This window comes from Canis lupus, chromosome 2, assembly GCF_048164855.1.
Source record: "Canis lupus baileyi chromosome 2, mCanLup2.hap1, whole genome shotgun sequence".
NCBI lineage: Eukaryota > Metazoa > Chordata > Mammalia > Carnivora > Canidae > Canis > Canis lupus.
Window position 1 is genome coordinate 54,944,905 of NC_132839.1, and position 26,247 is coordinate 54,971,151.

Below are 26,247 nucleotides of genomic sequence, written 5' to 3' on the forward strand. Positions count from 1 at the left end.
ATAAATAGAATTACTTCCAACTACTTGAGGGATATAGCTGTTAATAAGATCCTCAGCATAAAAGATCCAAGCAACTTTTGTTCATTCTCCAAAGAGTAATCTTTTTGGAGTTTTTTGTTTGTTTGTTTGTTTTTTAAAGATTTATTTATTTGAGAGAGAGCACGCTTGTGTGCAAAAGGGGGCAGGGAAAAGAGGGAGAGAATCTCAGGCAGCCTTCATGCTGATGTGGAACATGATAGGGGGCTCAATCTCACAACCCTAAAATCATGACCTGAGTCCAAACCAAGAGTCAGATGCTCATCTGCACCACCCAGGTGTCCCTGGAGTTTTAACATTTTAAGATTCAAGCCTTATCTCCAAAACTGTCTGTTAAGAAATGTTCACAGATGGGGCTCCAAGCTCAGCAGAATCTTCTTTCCCTCTCTGCCTCTCCCCCAGCTTGCACATGCATGTGTGCACACTTTCTAAAATAAATAAATAAATCTTTAAAAAAATGTTCAAATAGTAACACTGACTTTAAAAACATAAATTTAGGTAGACACAAGCAGGTGGCTTGAAGACTCTATGTCCCTCCCACATCAGGAAACTACTAAAGGTCCTGTGAAAGTGAAGCAGAATTTCCTAAGAATATGAGAGGTGGAGAAGAGAAAACCTATAATGGCTGTGAAGGCCCTGACACCATGGATGTCAAATTGATGTCTTTCGATGGTCATGAACTTATTGTGGAAAGAGAACATATACTAACATCTGGAACAATATAAGCCACATTGTGCAGCCTGAATCAGTCTGCTGAGAACAAGACTACTGAGGTCAATTTCAGAGAGATCCCTTCATGTATGCTATCAAAAGTACGTGTAGGGGCGCCTGGGTGGCTCAGTCATTTAGGCATCTGACTTGATTTCCATGCAGGTCATGATCTTGGGTTATGAGATCACCTGGCATGGGGCTCCCCACTGGGTGTGGAGCCTGCTTGGGATTCTCTCTCCTCCTCTGCCCCTACCAGCCCTCTCACTTAAAACAAACAAACAAACAAACAAACAACAAACAAGACTTATGTATTTTACCTACAAGGTTTGCTATACTAACAGCTCCATGGAATATGCCAAATATACCTGAAATTGTACCAGAACTGCTGACAGCTGGGAACTTTTAGATTGTTAAATAAAATACATTGTAATAACCTGTTAACTTCTTTCAGTGTTTAAAAATAAACAAAAATTTAAAAAGTTAGTGGAAGGAATGGCTCATCTGAGTTAACCAGGTCTATTAGACATATTCTGAAAACACTGGTGGGAAAAAGACTGTTGCTATGAAATGCAGAATTATTACAACAAAAGTTAAGGTTAAAAAAAGACTGCAGGAAAACAAAGGGCAGAAAAAGCAAAGTTTTCTCTCTTTTTTAACGCAGAATTCCTTTTCTTTCAAATAAATGTGACTAAAGTTACTATTTTGGGATCTATCAAAATCAGTAGCACTACCTTCTCTCTAGGTCAAGTCTTTCTTTTATTCTTTTTGTTGTCGTAAGGTGGCTACTTTAGGACATGAGGACAGACTAGCCAAAAAGACTACTCTTAAGAAATTCACTGCCGGGATCCCTGGGTGGCGCAGTGGTTTAGCGCCTGCCTTTAGCCCAGGGCGCGATCCTGGAGACCTGGGATCGAATCCCACGTCGGGCTCCCGGTGCATGAAGCCTGCTTCTCCCTCTGCCTGTGTCTCTGCCCCTCTCTCTCTCTGTGTGACTATCATAAATGAAAGAAAAGAAAAGAAAAGAAAAGAAAAGAAAGAAAGAAAGAAATTCACTGCCAACTAACATTCAAGTATGTCTTGTACTGTTTTCAGTTTTCTGCTGGAAGTAGAGGTTTCAGGGGTGAGCTTCACTTGGTTACTGTTACTTCACTTGGTTACTTCACTTGGTTACTGTTACTTCACTTGGTTACTGTTCAAAGGGAGGAGCTACCTTTCCTGCGGCAAAAGTGAGGGCAAATTTTAACCTTATAAACCTCAACTTCACCTTGACAGGGCACCAGAGACAAGCAACACTTTCTCCTCTAATCAAACATTATGCAAACACAATTTCTAAATGAAGAGAGACTTCTGACTAGGATTTCATAAATGTTATTTTCTTCATTTACTGTCATGCATAGTTTATCTTCTGGGAAGAGGCATATCTCTGTGTGACTTAACTATGAAAAGCAAAGCTGTCAAAATGTGTAATCCCACTGTATCTCATAAGAAAGGGAAATTTATTAATTATAGGGTTATCGGGTGGTTACCAAATCCATTTGCCCACAGTTCTTCCATACCACTATTTTTATTATGTAGGTTTTAATTATCTTTCTTTTTAAAATTCATGGTAAAAATGTAAAGTAATTCTCCAGGCAGCCCTGGTGGCTCAGCGGTTTAGCGCCGCCTTCAAGCCCAGGGCGTGATCCTGGAGTCCTGGGATCAAGTCCCACGTCGGACTCCCTGCATGGAGCCTGCTTCTCCCTCTGCCTGTGTTCTGCCTCTCTCTCTCTGTGTCTCTCATGAATGAATAAATAAAATCTTAATAAATAAATAAATACTCCAACTTTTAGACTTTTAACTTCCAGTTATATTTAATAAGTAAAATTAAAACAGCTGCTAAGAGCTAAAAAAAGAAAGAACCTACATATTATATCAAAGAGCCCAAGGCAAAGGGAATAAATAAAAAGTCATTGCAGAATGATAAAAAAAAGTCCAAACTATACTTAATCTCTATGACCCAAATACCACAGCAAAAAAATGAATAAAGCTAAAACTGTTAAAAATGCAAGGAGAGATAATGGAAAGAAACAGAACTGTAAGGAGATCACAGCATCAATTTAGTACAAAATGCAAAGACCAGTGGGAATGAGAACTGTATTAAAGAACCCAGCTTCTTTGGTTAATCCTACCACAAATTCATGGTGTACCTTGGAGGAATTCATTTACTCTCTCTAGCACCCTCATTTGTAAAGTAAGGAGGTTGGGTTGGAGAATTTCTGTGTTTCCTTCTAAAATTAGCTTTCTATGATTTCAGAACTAAGCAGGTATTTGGAAGGAATAAAATGAGAAGTAGAGAATATAATCCCAAAATGTTGATGAGCAATAAAAAAAAAATTGTCAAAGAAATAATATATACTAAAAAGTAGAGACTACATAGTTTCAAGTTGGAGGCACAAGTTAATAAAAACAAATTAATAGGGAAAATAAAAACAAAATTTAGAAAGTTTAAATTATGGTCTAAATAAAACTGGAACTGATAAAAAAATCTCAATATTATAAAATAATACTATTTTTAAAGAGTGATAATTAAAACACTATATATTGAACACTTAGTTGGCAGTAGTTCTTAGCATTTTAGGTCATAGATTCTGTTAACAATCTTATGAAAATAATGGACCCTCTGTCTGAAAAATGAACACAATTTTGTAATAAGTTTCAAGGGGTTCTGAGTCCCACCAGGAGCCCACCACAGCCTTTGGTAACAACCTGTTTTATTTGAATATAGCTGAAGGAGAGGAAAATAATGAAGTAATTACACATGTGTATAATCTTAGAAAAAGTACAGAATAACAATTAAAAAAAATTAAGGGCATAAAAGTCAATAAGGAAAAAATAGGGGAACTGATAACACCAAGAGGTGTTTCTAGAGCACAATGAAGAGACAAACAGGGATCCCTGGGTGGTGCAGCGGTTTAGCGCCTGCCTTTGGCCCAGGGCGCGATCCTGGAGACCCGGGATCGAGTCCCACGTCGGGCTCCCGGTGCATGGTGCCTGCTTCTCCCTCTGCCTGTGTCTCTGCCTCTCTCTCTCTCTCTCTCTGTGACTATCATAAGTTAAAAATAAAAAAATAAGAAAAGTAAACTATAAAAAAAAATAAAACATAACGAGAAACATATAAACACTAACATCAAAGCATGATGGTTGATTTGAAAAATCTAAATTAAATAGACGTTTTAAAAAAATGTAAGTACTCAATATTGATATGAGAAATAGGAAGCCAAAATGAACAGTTAAAATGGAAAGAACTATAAAAAGTTTCTCTAAAAAGCACCAAATTCATTGTACAAATTCATTGTCCAAAACAAGCATGGTCCTGACTCTAAAATATCATAAGTACAAAGAAACTTAAGTTGATGCTCACCAACCTCAAATGGGCCTGCAGCTCTGCCAAGAAAAAGTACATTTCTCTGGTCAATTTACTCTCATTTTACTTCCTCAAACTTCTACTCTTCTCTCCAAACAGATGACTTCCTTTCTATATTACAGAGAACATGGAAACCACCACAGGAAACCCCCACTTTTCTGCCAAATTGCAAGCCCCCTCTTTATGTGGAGCCGGGCTACCCTCTTTGACAAAGTTCTCCACCTGAATCTTTAGATCCCCTACACATCCTTCACCTTTCCAAAAACCTTACTCTATTTATTACTAATCTTTCTCTTTCTTGTATAATTAGTCCATTCTTCTTGACTGGCATCCCTTTAGATTTTAAACATGTGAAAGCCTCTCCCTTTGAGGAAAGAAAACCCCAAAACATAACACCTATATGACTCCATATCTCCTTCCCTGTAGAGCCAACCTTTTTTTTTTTTAAATTTTATCAAAGAGAGCGAGTGAGCACATGCACAAGCAGGGGAAGAGGGGCAAAGGGACAGAGAGAGGGAGAAGCAGACTCCTCGCTGAGCAGGGAGCCCAACTTGGGGCTCGATCCCAGGACCCTGAATGACTTGAGCCAAAGGCAGTTGCTTAACCAACTGAGCCACCCAAGCGCTCCTTTTAAAAAAGATTTTATTTATTTGAGAGAGAGTACACACACAAACACACACACACACAAAGGAGGAGCAGAGGGAGAGGGACAAGCAGACTCTGCACCAGGTGTAAAGCCCAATGTGGGACTCCATCCCACGACTCTGAGATCATGACCTGAGCTGAAGAGTCAGACACTTACATGACTGAGCCACCCAGGTGCCCCTACAGCCAAACTTCTTGAAAGACTTACCTTCACTCTCCATTTCCCAACCCTCAATCATCTTTTCCTCATATAAATCTGGCTTCTACCTGACCACAAAGCTAAAACCCTTACTAGGGCCACTAACGATCTCTATATTACTTAATCCAATAGCCTTTTTGACCCTTCTCTTTTCTGACCTCTTAATATATGACATAGTTGACTACATGTTCCTTTTTGAAACAGGAGCCTTCTATCAGACCCTCTTGACACAGTTTGCTCCTACTCATCCTTCAGTATGTCATCTGAATCATTACTTCCTTAAGGAAAACCCGTATTTAGGGAGGAGGTTAAAAGCATGGGTTCTGAGCCAAAGTACATGGGTTTGTATCCTGGCTCTGCCATTTATTAAGTGCCCTTGGACACTGCCATTTAACCTCTCTGTCCCTCAGATTACTCATCTATACAATGCCCCCCAACCTCAAGTGGTTGTTCCGTGAATTTGAGCAAATCAGTATTTGTGAAGTGTTTAGAATGTTATCTGGGAGACAACAAGTATATAGATATCTGTGTTTGATAAAGAATAATTCCTCTATAATACATTTTTATGATAATAAATACCTCTTAATTGCAGCTCTTATCACAGTTGTAACTCTACATTCACTTTTGTAATTACTTGATTGGTTATTTCTTCTACTAGATTTTGAGTACTATGCAGATTGGGCCACTATTGGTTTTATGACCCACAGCATCTCTAAATACCTAGCGCTTTATTAACACTTATTAAATTAAAGAATAAAAAACAATTTTAAAGAATATAGAAAGGATGGTTCAAAGGACTTTATTTATTTGAAAGACTTATTTACTTATTTATTTATCTGAGGGAGAGAGAAAGTGAGAATGAGAGAGAGCACACATGCATGGGGTGGGAGGTAAGGGGCAGAGAGAGAGGGAGAGGGAAACTCAAACAGACTCAGCTCTGAGATCACAGCCTGAACTGAAACCAAGAGTCAAGTGCTTAACCAACTGTACCACCCAGGTTCCACTCAAAAGAATAACTGTGATCAACTACGGCTTATGCCAGAAATATAAAGCTGTTTAATATTAAGTAAAACCATTAACACGTCATCTTAACAGTTTACTTAATAATAGTATGATCAGATCCATAGATTCTAAAAATATATTTCTATTGGGGTAAAACATACATGGAGTAAAGTGCATTGATCTTAAATGTACCTCTCAATACAGTTTTACTTATATATTCAATTAAATAAATAACATTCAATTATAATATAGAATATCGGTAACACCTCAGTATGCTTTCTTGTTTTCTTTCCCAGTTAATATACCCTAGATGTAACCACTACTTGACTCTATCACCAGTGATTAGTTTTGCCTATTCTTGAACTTCATTCATATATATAGAATAATATACTATGTACTATCAATGTATTTTTGAAAAGCCAGCTGATAAAACTCAAATCATTTCTAATAGGTAGACTGAAACACAGAATTAGAATTTGAAACAAAAAAAAAAAAAAAGAAATTGAAACCAAGACTCACTGTAATATATTTTACAGTAGGGATGAATCCATTAAAAATAGGGCCAAAAAACAAGGGTGTTCACTTATTTTCACTCTCACATTTTCACATATTTGCCAATGTGAAAATATTCAAAAAGGAAAATACTAGAAGAGATGAGAATATCATTACATGTAGACAATATGATTATATACCAACACAATCCAAAGAAAATCAGTCATAACAATAGATAATTAAAACTTCAGCAAAGTGGTTAAATAAAAGATAAATATAAATCCACAGAAGGCAAGTGTATTCGTGTGTAGTGGTAATAACTAACTAGAAAATCCAAATTTTAAAAAGCATTCAGTTAACAATAGCAATGAAAAGTATTAAACTACCAATTAACCTAACAAAAGATATACATCTTCATGATATAAAGAAAATGACCAAATATTACTAGGAGAAATAAAGAAAAATTGGAAAAATAGACAAATATTTCATATTCTTCAATGAAAGCTTTAAATGTCATTAAGATAGCAGTCTTTCATAAATTAATTCAAGAGTTTAACAAAATTCCAATTAAAACACCACAAGAATACTTTACAAAACTCAACAAAAATGCTTCTAAAGTTCTTTTGTCAAAAGCACAATATTGGGGCTGGAACCAGCATTAGAAATACAATTATGTTAAATGTGACAGTAATTTAAAAGGCATGGTACTCATCTTTAAAAAAGAAAAACCTGGTCTCTAAAACGTAATGTTTAATGTGTGATGAGAAAAACATAACAAAATAGGGAAAATAATCAGTATTTAACAAGTGTTACTGGGATGTTCAGTAAGCAATATACTCTAGATCAGGAGCTGGCAAACTACAGACACACAGGCCAAATCTGGCCTGCAGCCAGGTTTTGTAAGCAATGTTTTCCTGAAACACAACTATGCTTATTTGTTCACATACTACCTATAGCTAGCTGCTTTAACACCATAGTTGCGTAGTTATGGCAGAGACTATCTGGTCTGCAAAGCCTAAAATGTTTACTATCTGGCTTTTTTTAGAAAAGATTTGTTGATAGTTACTCTAGATTATTGTTGAGTAAAAAAATAATTATTAAATACATCAAATCCCTGATTAGAAGTAAAAAAAAAAATTAAAACTTTCTTTTAAAGATTTTATTTTTCATGAGAGACACACAGAGAGAGGCAGAAACATAGACAAAAGAAGCAGGCTCCTTGCGGGGAGCCCGAAGCGGGACTCTATTCCTGGATCCAGGATCATGTCCTGAGCTGAAGGCAGATGCTCAACCGCTCGCTGAGCCACTCAGGTGCCCCTAACAGGCCAAAACCTAAATCAAAGTGGACAACTAGAGAGTTAAGGAGAGCACTGAAACTGCTTTTGTCCTAAGACAGATGTCTAAATCCTGAGAATCTGGGTATCAATTTTGATAGCCTTGGAGGGAAAAGACAGAATGAAAGTTAGGCCTAACCAGGGGGGAAAGTCCCCCTATAAAATCGGCAACCCCAACGGCCTTATCGTTTGGGAAAAGGTAAACTAATATTAAATCCCACTTCTTTTTTTTTTTTTTTTTTTATTCATGAAAGACACAGAGAGAGAAAGAGGCAGACACATAGGCAGAGGGAGAAGCAGGCTCCAGGCAGGGAGCCCGGTGTGGGACTTGATCCTGAGACCGCGGATCACGCCCTGAGCCAAGGGCAGGTGCTCAACCGCTGAGCCACCCAGGAGTCCCTTAAATCCCACTTCTATTGCTGGTGTTTGTAAGTGAATAGAAGTTACCAATTGAGAGGGGCTATGTGGGAAAGATCCTGAGATCACAAGCCCAAGAATATTTTCTTATTTATTTATTTATTTATGACAGTCACACACACACACAGAGAGAGAGAGAGAGAGAGAGAGAGGGGCAGAGACACAGGCAGAGGGAGAAGCAGGCTCCATGCACCGGGAGCCCGATGTGGGATTTGATCCTGGGTCTCCAGGATCGCGCCCTGGGCCAAAGGCAGGCTCCAAACCGCTGCACCACCCAGGGATCCCCCAAGAATATTTTCAAATCAATTTGTACACCTGAATAATTTCTTAAAACTTCAAGTCATTAATTTAGATTGAAGTGATCCTAGCTCCAAAGTACCTGGCAGAAGCAAATGCAAAAATGTCTCTGGAGAAATATATATCTTAGGGCTTAAATAATTTCCATAAATAATTTTTCAAGACAATGTATAGCAAACACAGACAAAAATAGCCAAGCACACAAGGAAACAAGGCACCAGGAATGAGACCTTGCAGTAATAGAAATGGTCGAACAGGCATAAAAGTGTAAGGCAACTAAACTTATGTTTAGAAAAATCAAAGACAAGCTTGGAAATAACTGCAGTATGATCTTGCCAAAAGGACTTCTAAAAATGAAAAATACAATAACCAAAACTAAGAATTCAATGAATGGATTTACCAATACATTACACACAACTAAAGAGATATTAGTAAATGGGAGGGAAAATCAGAAAAAAGTGTCCAAGATCCGTCTCCAGGGATTTCTCACCTTCTTACCTGGTCCAAGCCTTTTGAGCAAAGGACATGTTAAGTCTTTGGCAGCTAGAGATAGCATGTCCCTCCAGAGAGATCTGGAGTCAGACCTCCCGAGAGACATCCCACAGTAGTAAAGACAAAGCCCTCTCCTTTCTCTCCCTTGAGATATTTCCTTACATTTCAGGGTAATAAACCTTAAGACACCCTCCCCATCTCACCCCAGGGTAGACCTGCCTACATCCTAAGGTAACAAGTAATCTCTCTGGAAGGAAGGATGTGCATATGTGTCAGCAATTCAGTGCTCAAAGTCTCTGGGTTTTGGAGTTCCTTTTCTGTGATGCACTAAACTGCATGTACGTACAGGTATCACCTAGTCCTTATTGCCTCACCCTGTGGGAATCAGGGCACAAGAAACTGATATAAGATATTGCTGGCTGTTTTTGCTGTAATAAATTGTCTATATCTCTGATCCAGGGGTCTTGGGTCTTGTCAGTACATATATAAATGTGTATAAAAAACTATGACAAGGTAACTTACTAGTTTAAAAACAGGACAAAATCTAAGATCCTTCATGGTTTCTGACATAACAAATGCATACACAGAGAGATAAAGAAAACAGGTGGAAAATAAGAGAAGTTAAAAGACACAGAAGATATAGTGATTCTAACAGAAATCTCGTTCCAGAAAGAGGAGAAACTGAGGCAGAATTTATACTTAAAAAGATAACAGCTCAGATGTTTCCTCCAGAATCAAAGACATGAATCTTCAGATTCAAGAAACCAAACAAATTCTGAGCAGGATAGATAAAAAGAAATCCATACCAAAATACATCATTGTGCAACATTTGAACAGAAAATTGATTTCTCTTCAGCAAAAATGAAAATCACTTTCCATGTGCTGACAGAAAATAACCTAGAACTCTTTTCCCAGCAAAACTATCCTTCAAAAATTGAGATTGAATTATATACTTTAAAAGGATGAATTTTGTGATTTGTGAATTACATCTCAGTAAAGTTGTTACTTTTAAAACTGACTATAACAAAAGCAACGGATAAGTGCTGAGGATGCAGAGAAATTGGAACCCTCATACACTGTTGTGAGAGCATAAAATGGTGCAGCTGTGTTGGAAAAGTCTGGCAGTATTTCAGAAGATTAAACACAGAGAAACCAGCAATTTCACTCCTAGATATATACTCAAAAGAACAGAAAACATGGATTCAAACAAATACTTGTACCTGAATGTTCACAGAGGCAGTATTCATAATACCCAAAAAGCAAAACAACCCAAATGTCCATCCACTGATGAATGGAAAAATAAAACATAGGTATCCCTGTGAGGAAATATTTGGTCATACAAAGGAATATAGTACTGTTTCATGCTACAATAATGAGAACCTTGAAATATTACACTAAGGCAAAGAAACCAGTCATAAGAACCACATATGATATGATATGATTCTATTTATATGAAATGTCCAGAATAAGCAAAGCTGTATAAACAAAGTAGCTTGTGAGTGCCTGGGAGTGAGGTGGTGATCAGATTGGGGGATGATGGTGAAGGGTGTGGAGGTTGTCTTTGGGTTGAGGAAAATGTTTTGAAATCAGTCATGACAATGGCTGCACAAGTCTATGAACATAGTAAGAGCCACTGAGTTGTTCTCGAAATGGGTGAATTTTACACTATGTGAATTACCTCTCAAAGTTGTTAGGAAAGAAATCAAGGCAGAGCGCCTGGGTGGCTCAGTGGTTGAGCATCTGAGTTCAGCTCAGGGCATGATCCCAGGGTCCTGGGATCGAGTCCTGCATCGGGCTCCCCACAGAGAGCCTGCTTCTCCCTCTGCCTGTCTCTGCCTCTCTCTCTGTCTCTCTCATGAATAAATAAATAAATGGTGCTGGGAAAATTGGACAGCCACATGCAGAAGAATGAAACTAGACCATTCTCTTACACCATACACAAAGATAAACTCAAAATGGATGAAAGATCTAAAGTGAGACAAGAATCCATCAAAATCCTAGAGGAGAACACAGGCAGCACCCTTTTTGAACTTGGCCACAGTAACTTCTTGCAGGATACATCTATGAAGGCAAGGGAAACAAAAGCAAAAATGAATTATTGGGACTTCATCAAGATAAAAAGCTTCTGCACAGCAAAAGAAACAGTCAACAAAACTAAAGGACAACCTACAGAATGGGAGAAGATATTTGCAAATGACATATCAGATAAAGAGCTAGTATCCAAGATCTATAAAGAACTTATTAAACTCAACAGCAAAGAAACAAACAATCCAATCGTGAAATGGGCGAAAGACATGAACAGAAATTTCACAGAGGAAGACTTAGACGTGGCCAACAAGCACATGAGAAAATGCTCCGCATCACTTGTCATCAGGGAAATACAAATCAAAACCACAATGACATACCACCTCACACCAATGAGAATGGTAAAAATTAACAAGACAGGAAACAACAAATGTTGGAGAGGATGTGGAGAAAGGGGAACCCTCTTGCACTGTTGGTGGGAATGTGAACTGGTGCAGCAGCCACTCTGGAAAACTGTGTGGCTCAAAGAGTTAAAAATAGAACTGCCCTACGACCCAGCAATTGCACTGCTGGGGCTTTACCCCAAAGATACAGATGCAGTGAAACGCCGGAACACCTGCACCCCGATGTTTATAGCAGCAATGTCCACAATAGCCAAACTGTGGAAGGAGCCATGGTCTCCATATAAGGATGAATGGATAAAGAAGCTGTGGTCTATGTATACAATGGAATATTACTCAGCCATTAGAAACGACAAATACTCACCATTTGCTTCAATATGGATGGAACTGGAGGTTATTATGCTGAGTGAAATAAGTCAATCGGAGAAGGACAAAGATTATATGGTCTCATTCATTTGGGGAATATAAAAAATAGTGAAAGGGAATAAAGGGGAAAAGGAAAAAAATGAGTGAAAATATCAGTGAGGGTGACAGAACATGAGAGACTCCTAACTCTGGGAAATGAACAAGGGGTGGTGGAAAGAGAAGTGGGCGGGGGGTTGGGGTGACTCAGTGACAGGCACTGAGGGGGGCACTTGACGGGATGAGCACTGGGTGTTATGCTATATGTTGGCAAATTGAACTCCAATAAAAAAATTAAAAAATAAAATAAAATCTTAAAAAAAAAGAAAAAAAGAAAGAAATCAAGGCAATATAAAAAATTTTCAGATCACCAAAACCAATAGTTTGCCACCAGTGACTCTCATTAAATGAGATTCTGAAGGAAGTATTTAAGGCAGTAGAAAAGTAAGCCTAGATGGAAGTTCTCACATGATAGGTGGACTGAAGGAAGTCAAGAAAGTGGTAAATACATGACTAAATCTATGCAAGCCTTGACTGCACAAAGCAATAATAATAATGTCTTGTAGGGTGAAAAATAAAATAGTTAAAATACCCAACAGTAATGACACATAAGTGAGGTGCTCCAAGGCCTCTGTGATTTAAGGGGTGTATGGTGTTGTTTAGTTTTAGACTTTGAGAGGACAAATATGCATGCTGCACATTCTAGGGTAACCACTAGAATGAAGAATAAAAATAGAATAACTTAAAATCTAGAAGGTGAAAATGAAATGATTAAAAAAAAAAAAAAACTCACCTAAAAGAAAGCTATACAGGCTCCTAGGTGGCTCAGTTGGTTAAGTGCCTGACTCTTGATTTTTGCTCAGGTCATAATCTCAGGGTGGTGGGATCGAGTCCCACATGGGGCTCTGCGCTCCGTAGGGAATCTGCTTGAGATTCTCTCCCTCTGCCCACCTGCCCCACTCATGCCTGCTCTCTCTCAAATAAATAAAATTTTTAATTTTATTTTTAAAATTTTTATGTAATTTTTTTAATATGGAGAACTGAAGGTTTAATTTTAATTCCAGTATAGTTAACATACAATGTAATATTAGTTCTAGATGTACAATACAGTTATTCAAAAATTCTATATATTACTCAGTGCTCATCATGATAAGTGTACTTTTAAATCCCCATCACCTGTTTCATCCATCTTCCCACTTACCTCCCCTCCAGTAATCATCCATTCTCTATATTTAAGAGCCTGTTTTTTGGTTTATTTCCTTTTTCCTTTGCTCATTTGTAGAAGTAGCACTATTTAAAAAATAAGGGTTGGGCAGCTTGGGTGGCTCAGCGGTTTAGTACCGCCTTCAGCCCAGGGCCTGATCCTGGAGACCTGGGATCGAGTCCCACATTGGTCTCCCTGCATGGAGCCTGCTTTTCCCTCTGCCTGTATCTCTGCCTCTCTGCCTCTGTGTCTCTCATGAATAAATAAATAAAATCTTAAAGAAAAAAAAATAAGGGTTATCTCCAAATTAATCCATTTATTCAGTGCAATCCAAATCAAATAGCCAACAGGAGGTTTTTTAAATTCAATTAACTAACATATACTGTATTATTGGTTTCAGAGGTAGAATTCGGTGATTCATCAGTCTTATATAACATCCAGCGATCATTACATTACGTGCCTTCCATCATGTCCAACCCCCAGTTACCCTACCCTCCACCTCTTCCCTTCCAGCTACTCTCCGTTTCTTTCTTATGATTAAGTCTTGTGTTTTATCTTGTTTTATTTTTTCCTCTCTTCCCCTATAGTCCTCTGTTTTGTTTCTTAAATTTCACACATGAGTGATATAAAATTGTCTTTCTCTGACTGACTTATTTCGCTGAGCATCATACCCTCTAGTTTCATCTATGTCGTTGCAAACAGTAAGATTTCATTCTTTGTGATGGCTGAGTAGTATTCCATTGTGGACATTGCTGCTATAAACATCGGGTGCAGGTGCCCCTTCGGATCACTACATTTGTATCTTTGGGGTAAATATCTAGTAGTGCAATTGCTGGCTAATAGGGCAGCTCTATTTTCAACTTCTTGAGGAACCTCCATACTGTTTTCCAGAGTGGCTGCACTAACTTGCATTCCCTCCAATAGTGTACGAGGGTCCCCCTTTCTCTGCATCCTTGCCAATATCTGTTGTTTCCTGACTTGTTAATTTTAGCCATTCTGACTGCTGTGTGAGGTGTATCTCACTGTGGTTTTGATTTGTATTTCGCTGCTGCTGAGTAATGCTGGGCATTTTTTCATGTGTCTGTTGGCCATTTGTAGGTCTTCTTTGGAGAAATGTCTGTTAATGACTTCTGCCCATTTCTTGATAGGATTATTAGTTCTCTGGGTGTTGAGTTTGATAAGTTCTTTATAGATTTTGGATACTAGCCCTTTATCTGATATGTCATTTGCAAATATCTTTTCCCACTCTGTTGTCTTTTGGTTTTGTCGACTGTTTCCTTTGCTGTGTAAAATCTTTTTATCTTAATGAAATACCAATAGTTCATTTTTGCCTTTGCCTTTGTTTCCCTTGCCTTTGGAGATGTGTCTAGTAAGAAGTTGCTGTGGCCAAGGTCACGAAAGTTGCTGTCTATATTCTCCTCTAGGATTTTGATGGATTCCTGTCTCACATTTAGGTCTTTCATCTATTTTGAGTCTATTTTTGTGTATGGTGTGAGGAAATGATCCAGTTTCATTCTTTTGCATATGGCTGTCCAATTTCCCCAACACCATTTGTTGAAGAGACTTTTTTCCATGGGATATTTTTTCCTGTTTTGTCGAAGATTAGTTGACCATATAGCTGAGGGTCCATTTCTGGATTCTCTATTCTGTTCCATTGATCTATGTGTTTGTTTTTGTGCCAGTACCACACTGTCTTGATGACTACAGCTTCATAATAGAGCTTGAAGTCCAGAATTGTGTTTGGTTTTCTTTTTCAACATTCCTCTGGCTATTAGGGGTCTTTTCTGGTTCCTTACAAATTTTAGGATTATTTGTTCTAACTTTGTGAAATAAGGTGATGGTATTTTGATAGGGATTGCACTGAATGTGTAGATTGCTCTAGGTAGCCTAAACATTTTAACAATATTTATTCTCCTAATCTATAAGCATTGAACGTTTTTCCATTTGTGTCTTCAATTTCTTCCATAACTGTTCTATAGTTTTCTGAGCACAGATCCTTTGCCTCTTTGTTAGTTTTATTCCTAGGTATCTTATGATTTTGTGTGCAACTGTAAATGGGATTGATTTCTTCATTTCTCTTTCTTCTGTCTCATTTTTAGTATACAAAAGTGCAACTGATTTCTGTGCATTGATTTTATATCCTGCCACTTTGCTGAATTCCTGTATGAGTTCTAGGAATTTTGGGGTCAAGTCTTCTGGGTTTTCCATACAGAATATCATGTCATCTGCAAAGAGGGAGAGCTTGACTTCTTTGCTGATTCGGATGCCTTTTATTTTTTCTTGTTGTCTGACTGCTGAGCCTAGGACTTCTAGTACTATGTTGAATAACAGTGGTGATAGTGGACATCTCTGCCATGTTCCTGACCTTAGGGGAAAAGCTCTCAGTTTTTCCCCATTGAGATTACTATTCTTGCTGTGGGCTTTTTTATAGATGGCTCTATGATATTGAGGTATGTTCCCTCTATCCCTACATTGAAAGTTTTAATCAAGAAAGGATGCTGTACTTTTGAAATATTTTTTCTGCATCAACTAGAGGATCATATGGTTCTTATCCCTTCCTTTATTAATGTAGTGTATCACATTGATTGATTTGCAGATGTTGAACCACCCAGGAATAAATCCCCCTGGGTCATGGCAAATAATCCTTTTAATGTACTGTTGGATCCTACTGACTAGTATCTTGGTGAGAATTTTGCATCCATGCTCATCTGGGATATTGGTCTGTAATTCTCCTTTGTGGTGGGGTCTTTGGTTTTGGGATCAAGGTAATGTTGGCCTCATAGAACGAGTTTGGAAGTTTTCCTTACATTTCTATTTTTTGAAACAGCTTCAGAAGAATAGATGTTAATTCTTCTTTAAACGTTTGGTAGAATTCCCTTGGGGAGCCATCTGGCCCTGGACTCATTTATTGGGAGATTTTCGATGACTGCTTCAATTTCCTTACTGGTTATGGGTCTGCTCAGGTTTTCTATTTCTTCCTGTTTCAGTTTTGGTAGTTTATATGTCTCCAGGAATGCATCCATTTCTTCCAGATTCCCTAATTTTTGGCATATAATTGCTCATAATACGTTCTTATAATTGTTTGTATTTCTTCAATGTTGGTTGTGATCTTTCATTCATGATTTTATTTATCCAGGTCCTTTTTCTTTGCTTTTCGATAAGTCTGGCCAGGGGTTTATCAATCTTATTAATACTTTCAAAGAACTAGCTTCTCATGGCATTGATCTGCCCTACTGTTCTTTTGGTTTCTATTTCATTTATTTCTGCTCTAATCTTTATTATTTCTCTTCTCCTGCTGGGTTAGGCTTTACTTGCTGTTCTTTCTCCAGCTCTGTTAGGTGTAAGGTTAGCTTGTGTATTTGAGACCCTTCTTGTTACTTTAGAAAGGCTCATATTGCTATAAACTTCCCTCTTAAGACCACCTTTGGTGCATCCCAAAGGTTTTGAACAGCTGTGCTTTCATTTTCATTTGTTTCCATGAATATTCTTAATTCTTCTTTAATTTTCTGGTTGACCCATTCATTCTTTAGTAGGATGCTCTTTAGTCTACATTTATTTGAGTTCTTTCCAAATTTCCTCTTGTAATTGAGTTCCAGTTTCAAAGCATTGGTTTGAAAATATGTAGGGAATGATCACAATCTTTTGGTACCGGTTGAGACCTGATTTGTAACCCAGTATGTGATCTATCCTGGAGAATGTTCCATGTGCACTCGAGAAGAATGTGTATTTTGGTGCTTTAGGATGGAATGTTCTGACTATATCTGTGAAGTCCATCTGGTCCAGTGTGTTATCAAAGCTCTTGTTTCATTGTTGATCTTCTGCTTAGATGATAGGTTCGCTGCAGTGAATGGGGTGTTAAAGTCCACTACTATTATTGTATTATTATCAATGTGTTTCTTTAAATTTTGTTTTATTGTTTTTTTTTTAATTTTTATTTTATTTATGATAGTCACAGAGAGAGAGAGAGAGAGAGAGAGAGGCAGAGACACAGGCAGAGGGAGAAGCAGGCTCCATGCACCGGGAGCCGGACGTGGGATTCGATTCCGGGTCTCCAGGATCGCGCCCTGGGCCAAAGGCAGGCGCCAAACCGCTGCACCACCCAGGGATCCCTTTCTTTAAATTTTGTTATTAATTGGCTGCTCCCATGTTAGAGGCATAAATATTTACAACTGTTAGATCTTCTCGTTGGAGAGACCCTTTAATAATGACATAGTGTCCTTCCTCATCTCTTATTACAGTCTTTGGTTTAAAATCTAATTTGTCTGATATAAGAATTGCTACCTCAGCTATCTTTTGATGTCTATTAGCATTATAAGTGGTTTTCCACCCTCTCACTTGAAGTCTGGAGGTGTCTTTGGGTCTAAAATGAGTCTCTTGCAGATAGCATATCTATGATCTTGCCTTTTGTTTTTTTAATCCAATCTGATACCCTGTGTCCTTTGATTGGGGCATTAAGCCCATTTACATTCAAAATAACTATTGAAATATATTAATTTAGTGTCATTATATTACATGTAAAGTCACTGTTTTTGTATATTGTCTCTGTCCCTTTCTGGTCTATGTAACTTTTGGGCTCTCTTCACTTCAAGGACCCTTTTAAAACTTTCTGTAGGGCTGGTCTGGTGATCACAGGGAGTGTGCTTGAGATTCTCTTCCTCTGCCTCTCTCCCTGCTCACATGCACTCTCTCTCAAATAAATATAAATCTTTTTTAAAAAGCTATAAAAATTAAGAACTTAGGAAACAACAGATCTGGTGAGGATGTGGAGAAAGGGAAACCGTCTTACACTGTTGGTGAAAATGCAAACTGATGCAGCCACTCTGGAAAACAATATGGAGGTTCCTCAAAAAGTTAAAAATAGAGCTAGCCTATGACCCAGGAATTACACTACTAGGTATACAGAGTGATTCAAAAGAACACCTGCACCCCAATGTTTATAGCAGCAATGTCCACAATAGTCAGACTATGGAAAAAGCCCAGATGTTCACTGGCAGATGAATGGATAAAGATGTGCTGTGTGTGTGTACATAGGAATATTACTCAGCCATCAAAAAGAATGAAATTTTGCCATTTGCAATGACACAGATGGAACTAGAGGGTACTACGCTAAGCAAAATAAGTCAGTCAGAGAAAGACAAATACCATATGATTTCATTCATATGTATAATTTAAGAAACAAAACAGGGCAGCCCCGGTGGTGCAGCGGTTTATCACCGTCTGCAGCCCAGGGCGTGATCCTGGAGACCCGGGATCAAGTCCCACGTCAGGCTCTCTGTGTGGTGCCTGCTTCTCCCTCTGCCTGTGTCTCTGCCTCTCTCTCTCTCTGTCTCTATGAATAAATAAAATAAAATCTTAAAAAAAAAAAAAGAAACAAAACATGAACATAGGGGAAAGCAAGGAAAAATTAAGATGAAAATTGAGTGGGAGGCAAACCAAGAGACACCGAACTCTAGGGAATAAACTGAGGGTTGCTGGAGGAGAGGTAGGTGGAGGTGATGGACATTAAGGAGGGTACATGATGTAATGAACACTGGGCACTATTTGAAACTGATGAATCACTAAATTCTACCTCTGAAACTTAAAAAATAAAAAAGCTATAAAAAAAAATAAAAGAAAAATATAATACAAATTAAGAGATAAGTTAGTAGTAGATTTAAATCCAAATATTTGTTAGTTATAATAAATATAAACTGACAAATTACTTTGGCTAAAAAGATTATCTGAACTTAAAAATGAAATCTATTATATTTGTTATTTGTTAGAGACATGTCTAAAACAGGAGATGTGTAGAAAACTGAATGTAAGATGAAAAAATAGGTAAAAACTCCCCAGAAGAAAGCTGAGACTGCTACATTAATATCAGACAAAATCGATTTTAAGACAGAAAGCCTTACTAGAGATAAAGAGGGTCACTGTATAATGATAAAGAATTTAATTCACCAGAAAGATATAACAACTTTAAATCTGTATGGCCCATAAAATAACTGTAAAATACATGAACCAAACTGATAGAACTATAACAAACAGAAAAAGACTATAATTATAGACTTAAAATGACCTCTCAGTAATTGCAAGAACAAGTAACTAAACAGTAACGACCCTGAAGATTTGAATAACACAACCTTTACAACTTATAAAATGTGCATTCTTTTCAAGAAGAGATGCTTACAGAAGCTGACCGTGTACTAGGCCATAAGGCAAGTCTCAGTAATTACAATGGACTGAAATCACAACATGTTTTCCAACCCAATATAATTATGCCACAAATCAATAATTGGAAAAAGTAACTGTTGTAGTATCCATTGATGATTCACGCCTGAAGAAATAATGGTATGACTGTAAACAGTAGGATTGTGTAATGATGGTTTTCATAACCCCATCCATCATTCTTTGTATTGGCATCATCGTTCAGCAGCTGACATGCTACTGTAAAGAACTTTCCTTTCTCCCCTATTTGCTTTTTATCAGTCAGGATTCTTAATGTATTTGGTGGGTTGTAATCCATTACTGTCACTATTTTCACGCTCAAGTAGTTTCATATTTGATTAGTGGAGCTCCTTCAAGCTGGCTCCTGAATCCTTTTTTATTTTTAATTGTGCTAAAATACATGTAATATAAAATTTACCATCTTAATCATTTTTAAGCATACACTTCTGTGGAATAAGTATATTCACACTGTCACACAACCAATTGCCAGAACTTTTTCATCTTGCAAAACTGAAACTCCATACCTGTTAAACAGTAACTTTTCCCTTCCCCGGCCCCTAACAATTACCATTCTTTCTGCTTCTATGAATTTAACTACTTCGGAGGACCATACAGTATTGTCTTTTTGTGACTGGCTTGTTTCACTTGGCATATTGTCTTCAAGGTTTATTCACACTGCAGCATGTGTCAGAATTTCCTTCCTTTTTAAAGTTTAATGATATTTCATTGTATGGCTCTAACACATTTTGTTTATCCATTCTTCTGTCCATGGACATTTGGGTTGTTTCCACTTTTTGGCTATTGTGAATAATGTTGCTGTGAACATTTGTGTACAAATGTCTCTGAAACTCTGCTTTCAATTCTTTTGGGTCTATACCCAGAAGTGGAATTCCTGGATCCTATGCTAATTCTATTATTTTCAAAAAGATTTTATTTATTCATGAGAGACACAGAGAGAGGCAGAGACATAGGCAGAGAAAGAAACAGGCTCCATGCAGGGAGCCCGATGTGGGACTAGATTCCAGGACTCCAGGATCACGCCCTGGGCCAAAGGCAGGGGTTCAACCGCTGAGCTACCCAGATGTTCCTAATTCTATTATTTTTAATTTTTGTGGAATAGTCATACTATAGTTCACAGTAGCTGCACCATTCTACATTCCCAGCAACAGGGCACAATTTCTCCACATCCTCACCAATACTTGTTATCATCTAGGTTTTTTTAATGGTAACCATCCTAGTGAGTGTGAAATGATATCTTGTGTCTTTGATTTGCATTTTTCTAATAAATTAGTGATGCTGAGCATCTTTTCGTGTGCTTTTTGATCATCTGTGTATCTTCTTTGACAAAATGTCCATTCAAATCCTTTGTCTAGGGGATCCCTGGGTGGCGCAGCGGTTTGGAGCCTGCCTTTGGCCCAGGGTGCGATCCTGGAGACCTGGGATCGAATCCCATGTCCGGCTCCCGGTGCATGGAGCCTGCTTCTCCCTCTGCTTGTGTCTCTGCCTCTCTCTCTCTCTGTGACTATCATAAATAAATAAATAAAAATTTAAAAAATTAAAAAAACAAAAACAAATCCTTTGTCTACTTTTAACTGAGTTGTTTGTTTTAAGGAACTATAGGAGGTTTTTTTTTTTTTTTTAAGATTTTATTTATTTATTTGAGAAGCAAAAGAGAGCTGAAGAGGGAGAGGGAGAGGCAAACTTCCTACTGGGCAGGGAGATGCAGGGCTTGATCCCAGGACCCTGGGATCATGACCCAAGCCAAAGGCAGATGCCTAACCACTGAGTCACTCCTATGCCCCAAACCATAGGGGTTCTTCATTCTGGAGTAGGGGACGGGGAGCAGAAGGGAGGCATTTTTAAAGAGACATAAGAAAACTTTTGGGGGAGATGAATATGTTGACAAACCTGACTGTAGTGATGATATCTCCTATCAAACTGATCAAATTGTACACTTTACAGGGTTATCTGGGATGGCTCAGTTGGCTGAGCAACTGAGTCTTGATTCTGGCTCAGGTCATGGGGGGATTGTGCCCCGCATTTGACTCTGCACTCAGCATGAAGTTGGCTTGGGATTCTTAGCCTCTCCCTCTGCTCCCACCCCCCTCCACCCCTACTTGCATGCACATGCACTCTCTCAAAAAAAAAAAAAAAAAACAAAAAAAAAACACCCTAATTATATGCAGTTTATTGTAGATCAATAAATCTGCTTTAAAAAAAAAAGAAAACAAAACAAAACCCAAAGACCTCTAGAAGACTGAAAAGTTTTGGGGAAATTTTATTTCACTTTAGCCCTTCAACAGCTAAAGGCAGATGACTAAACCAACAATTGTAAGAATACAAAGTAACTAAGAAAAAAAGAATTTGGAAGTTTTCCTTCATTTCCTATGCTCTGAAACAATGAATTTTAACACTGGGATTATGTGGACTCCTAAAATTTTCAATAGAATTTCTCTGTGAAACCATTTAGATCTAGTGTTTTGTTTCCAATGGGACAGTTCTTTCATAACCTCATTCTATGAAAATTGAGTTATTTAACTCCCATCTTTGCTGGCGTCAATTTTGGTAAACTGTATTTTCTTAAATTGTTTTTTCATTTCATTTGAATTTTCAAATTCATTTAACACAGAAGTATGCAAATTAATATTATTAAAACATTTTTTTTCCACTTGTCATTTGTTATTTTGTATTTGTGATTTCTCCCAAAGTTGCTCAGGTCGTGATCCTGGGATCTGGGATCGAGTTTTGCATCAAGCTCCCTATGAGGAGCCTGTTTCTCCCTCTGCCTATGTCTCTGCCTCTCTCAGTTTGTGTCTCTCATGAATAAATAAATCTTAAAAAAAAAAAACTAAGATTATTATTTCTCAATCAGATGTTTCTCTGTTCTTCATCTCATTAACCTATTTCAATCTTTATTATTTTTTATTCTTTTGTGCTTTCGTTTTACTTTGTCTTTTAAATTGAGATTTTTTTTTTAAGATTTTATTTATTTTTTCATGAGAGACAGAGAGAGAGAGGCAGAGACACAGGCAGAGGGAGAAGCAAGCTCCACACAGGGAGCCCAATGTGGGACTCGATCCTGGGTCTCGGGGATCCCGTGCTGGGCTGACCACTGAGCCACCCAGGCTGCCCCAATTGAGGGTTTAATTTTCCACATGAAAGGGTCTTTTTGCTTTTTTAAAATTTCATTTTAAATTTCTAGTTTTGTTATATAGTGATAAGGACTGTTTGTAACACTTCTACTTTATGGAAATTACTAATCTTCCTTGCAACTTAACAGATGAACTGTTTTTATGAATGTAAATGTACACTTAAGAAAATAGATCATGGGATTCCTGGGTCACTAAGCACCTGAGTCTTGGTTTCAGATCGGGTCATGATCTCAGAGTCCTGAGACAGAGCCCTGCCTCTGGCTCCATGCTCAGCCCAGAATCTTTCTCCCTCTCCCTCTTCCTCTCTTCTACTACTCTCTCAAATAAATAAAATCTTTAAAAAAATAAAGTTTCTGGAGAATAATATAGAATAACTTCTAAGAGATTTCTCAGTTAAGATACAAAAAGCACTAACAAAAAAGAAAGATAATTGAATTACATTTTAATTTAAGAACTTTTACGTGTCAAATAGCTTTTAACAGTGCCAAGACTTTTGAGACAACAGAATATAAAGAAAAGCAAGGTAATGGCTGCACAAAAGTCAGGATAATGGTTATCTTTGGGGTAGAGGATGAGATGGGGTAGACACAGGGGCCTCTGACGGTGTTAGCTACATGCTATTTCTTACCTGAGACCTAGGTACAGGGGTATTTTTGACAAATATGTTATTAAGCTATTTTGGGGTTACCAGAGACTACCCCCTCACTGTCGGTGATTCACTGAAACAACCTGCAGACTCAGCATGTAGTCTTATTTACAGCTAAAATCTATTACAGCTACAAAGAGCAGGAACACACAGCTGGATGTGCAAGGACACACAGCGAGATCAGCAAGAGACCCATCGGGGCTGTATGACTGTTCTCTACCTCCCAAGGAGCACTCTCGCTCTCTCAGGGAAGATGCAGCAAGGTGTGTGCACCATTTCTGCCCCAGGAAACCTGTCAGAGACTCAAAATCTAGGGTTTTTCCTGGGGGCTGGTCACACAGGAACCGTTCCTCTGCCCACCAAAAATTGAGACTCTCAGAATGAAAGCTGGTGTTAGTATCTCAGGTAGGCAAAACAACCATATTGGCTTAGGAAAGGCTTTAAAAGCCAAGTTCCCACTCATCAGCCAAGAAGCAATCTTGTAAGCAGGTCTTTCTAAAGGTAAGTTTCAGGCTTACTATGTGAATTCATTCCTGCACAGCTTATGTAGATGTTTTTTGCACTTTCCTCTATGATATTTCACAATAAAAGATGCTTAAAAATGGTTGACTAAAATATACTAAGTCTATGTTTAAAAGCCACAAAGAATATTTGCAATACATGTAACTGACAAATAAGTAGTGTATGGAATGTATAAACAATTCCTACAAAATAATGAGATAAAGGCAAGACAGCTGCAAAGAAAGACAAAAAAACTTGGACACTTAAAAATAAGGAAACAGTCCAGAAACACAAGGCACTCAACTTGACTAATAATCTAGGGAGTTAAAACCACAAGAAAATACTATACGTATGTCTACTAAATGGGAAAAAATAACACAGTATCAAATCTTAGCAAGAAGGTGGGGCAATGGAATTCTCACAGGCTAGTAGAAGGGAGCGCAACAACTTTTGAAAACAATTTGACCTGATATAGGAAGGTAAAAAGGAAACATACTCTGACCCAGGATTTCTCTTAATCACATATACAAACTAATGAACACATACAAGAACATTCACCACAAACATCAATAGCCAAAACCTGAAAACAATGCAAATGCCATCAAAAAGCAGGATGGATAAAAATAAACCAAAACCAAAAAAACACGATGGATAAACTGTGGCACAATCACACAAAGGAATATTCTACAGCAATCATATGAATTTTTATTAAAAATTATTTCAAAAATTAAAAAAAAAACCTATATCCACAGTATGGAAGACTCTCACAAACATAATGTTGAACCAAACAAGACAAAGTAGAAATACATAAACTCTCAAAAACAGGTAAAACTGAACTACATTATTTATGGATGCATGTATAAGGTAAATGATGAAGGTAAGAAAATTATCACAAAAATCACAACAGTTCTCTCTAGTGTGGGGAGGAGGTTATGATGAGGGAAAGCACACTCCTGGGGCACCAGTAATATCCTATGTCTTGATTTGTTTAATGGTTATGTGTAATTATCATTTTACAGTCATCTTTATGTTTAATAAACATAGTTTATTTAGTTTTAATGTATAATTAAGCTATAATTTTTTAAACTTTGTAATTTTATTTTATTTTATTTTATTTATTTTTTTTTTAATATTTTATTTATTTATTTAGGATAGTCACAGAGAGAGAGAGAGAGAGAGAGGCAGAGACACAGGCAGAGGGAGAAGCAGGCTCGATGCACCGGGAGCCCCACGTGGGATTCGACCCGGGGTCTCCAGGATCGCGCCCTGGGCCAAAGGCAGGCGCCAAACCGCTGCGCCACCCAGGGATCCCTAACCTTTGTAATTTTAAAATAATTATTCTTTAAATTGTATATATATACACTAAGTACTTCCTAAGATACTATGTATCTTCTTTCTCAAAAAATTCTTTGAGAGGACATGGGGTGGCTCAGTAGGTTAAGCATCTGACTCTTGGTTTCAGGTCAGGTCATGATGTCAGGGTCCTGCAATCAAATCCGAATCATACTCTGCACTCAGCTCAGTGTCTGCTTTGAATTTTCCCTTCCTCCCCCTCTTCCTCTGCCCCCTCCCCACATGCACGTGGCTCTCTCTGACTCTTTCTAAAATAAATAAACTTTTAAAACAAAATTTCTGAGAAAAAGTTACCAAAAACAAATAAATATTAAAAACATACAAAGAACACCCAATTTCCCATGAACGAATGATCAGACTGTAAACACACAGTTCACCAAAATACAGACACTAAACTTACGAAAAAACATTCTTTTCTAATAATTAACAGCATTAAGCAACACTGCATACCTATTAAGCCAAGGAGAGTGCAATACTGTGATAATTTATAAGATAAATGACAACCATGAAGAGTAGCTACATGGAATGATTTAATATTGGAAAAACAAAAGACTAAATTATTAGTACATTATGCTTACAGCTAAGAAATCTGTATAGCTAAAATTTGGAAAGGACTCATGACAAAGGAAAATAGCTGATGTGGTTGAAGGACAGGATTGTGTCTGCAATATTTTTTCCTTGATATTGTGTGTGTTTCATTAAGATACAGGAATTTTTATTTTATTTTATTTAAAAAAATTATTTTATTTTATTTTATTTTATTTTATTTTATTTTATTTATGATAGGCACACAGTGAGAGAGAGAGGCAGAGACATAGGCAGAGGGAGAAGCAGGCTCCATGCACCGGGAGCCTGATGTGGGATTCGATCCCGGGTCTCCAGGATCACGCCCTGGGCCAAAGGCAGGCGCTAAACTGCTGCGCCACCCAGGGATCCCGATACAGGAATTTTTAAACAAAGTAAATGCAATAGGTCCTTGCAATTTTTTTTTTTTTTTACAGATTTTATTTATTTATTCATGAGAGACACAGAGAGAGGCAGAGACACAGGCAGAGGGAGAAGCAGGCTCCCTGCAGGGAGCCCAATGTGGGACTTGATCCCAGGACCCCAGGATCATGCCCGAACTGAAGGCAGACACTTAACCACTGAGCCACCCAGGTGCTCCAGGTCCTTGCAATTCTAGAGAATAAAGTCCTTACGTCATAACCCCAAGACCTTCCACAAGGTGACTTCAACATGTATTTTTTACTTGGTGCCACGCACCATGCTGGGCACTGGAGTACAGAGACAGGCAAGACATAATTACTCCCCTCAACAAGCTTCTAGGC

General features: G+C 37.8%; 1 protein-coding gene across 4 annotated transcripts in view; it reads right to left on the bottom strand.

Moving 5' to 3' along the window:
* Positions 1 to 26,247, bottom strand: part of BLM (BLM RecQ like helicase) — a 99,694-nt gene that overhangs the window by 70,314 nt on the left and 3,133 nt on the right. The window lies entirely within an intron of this gene.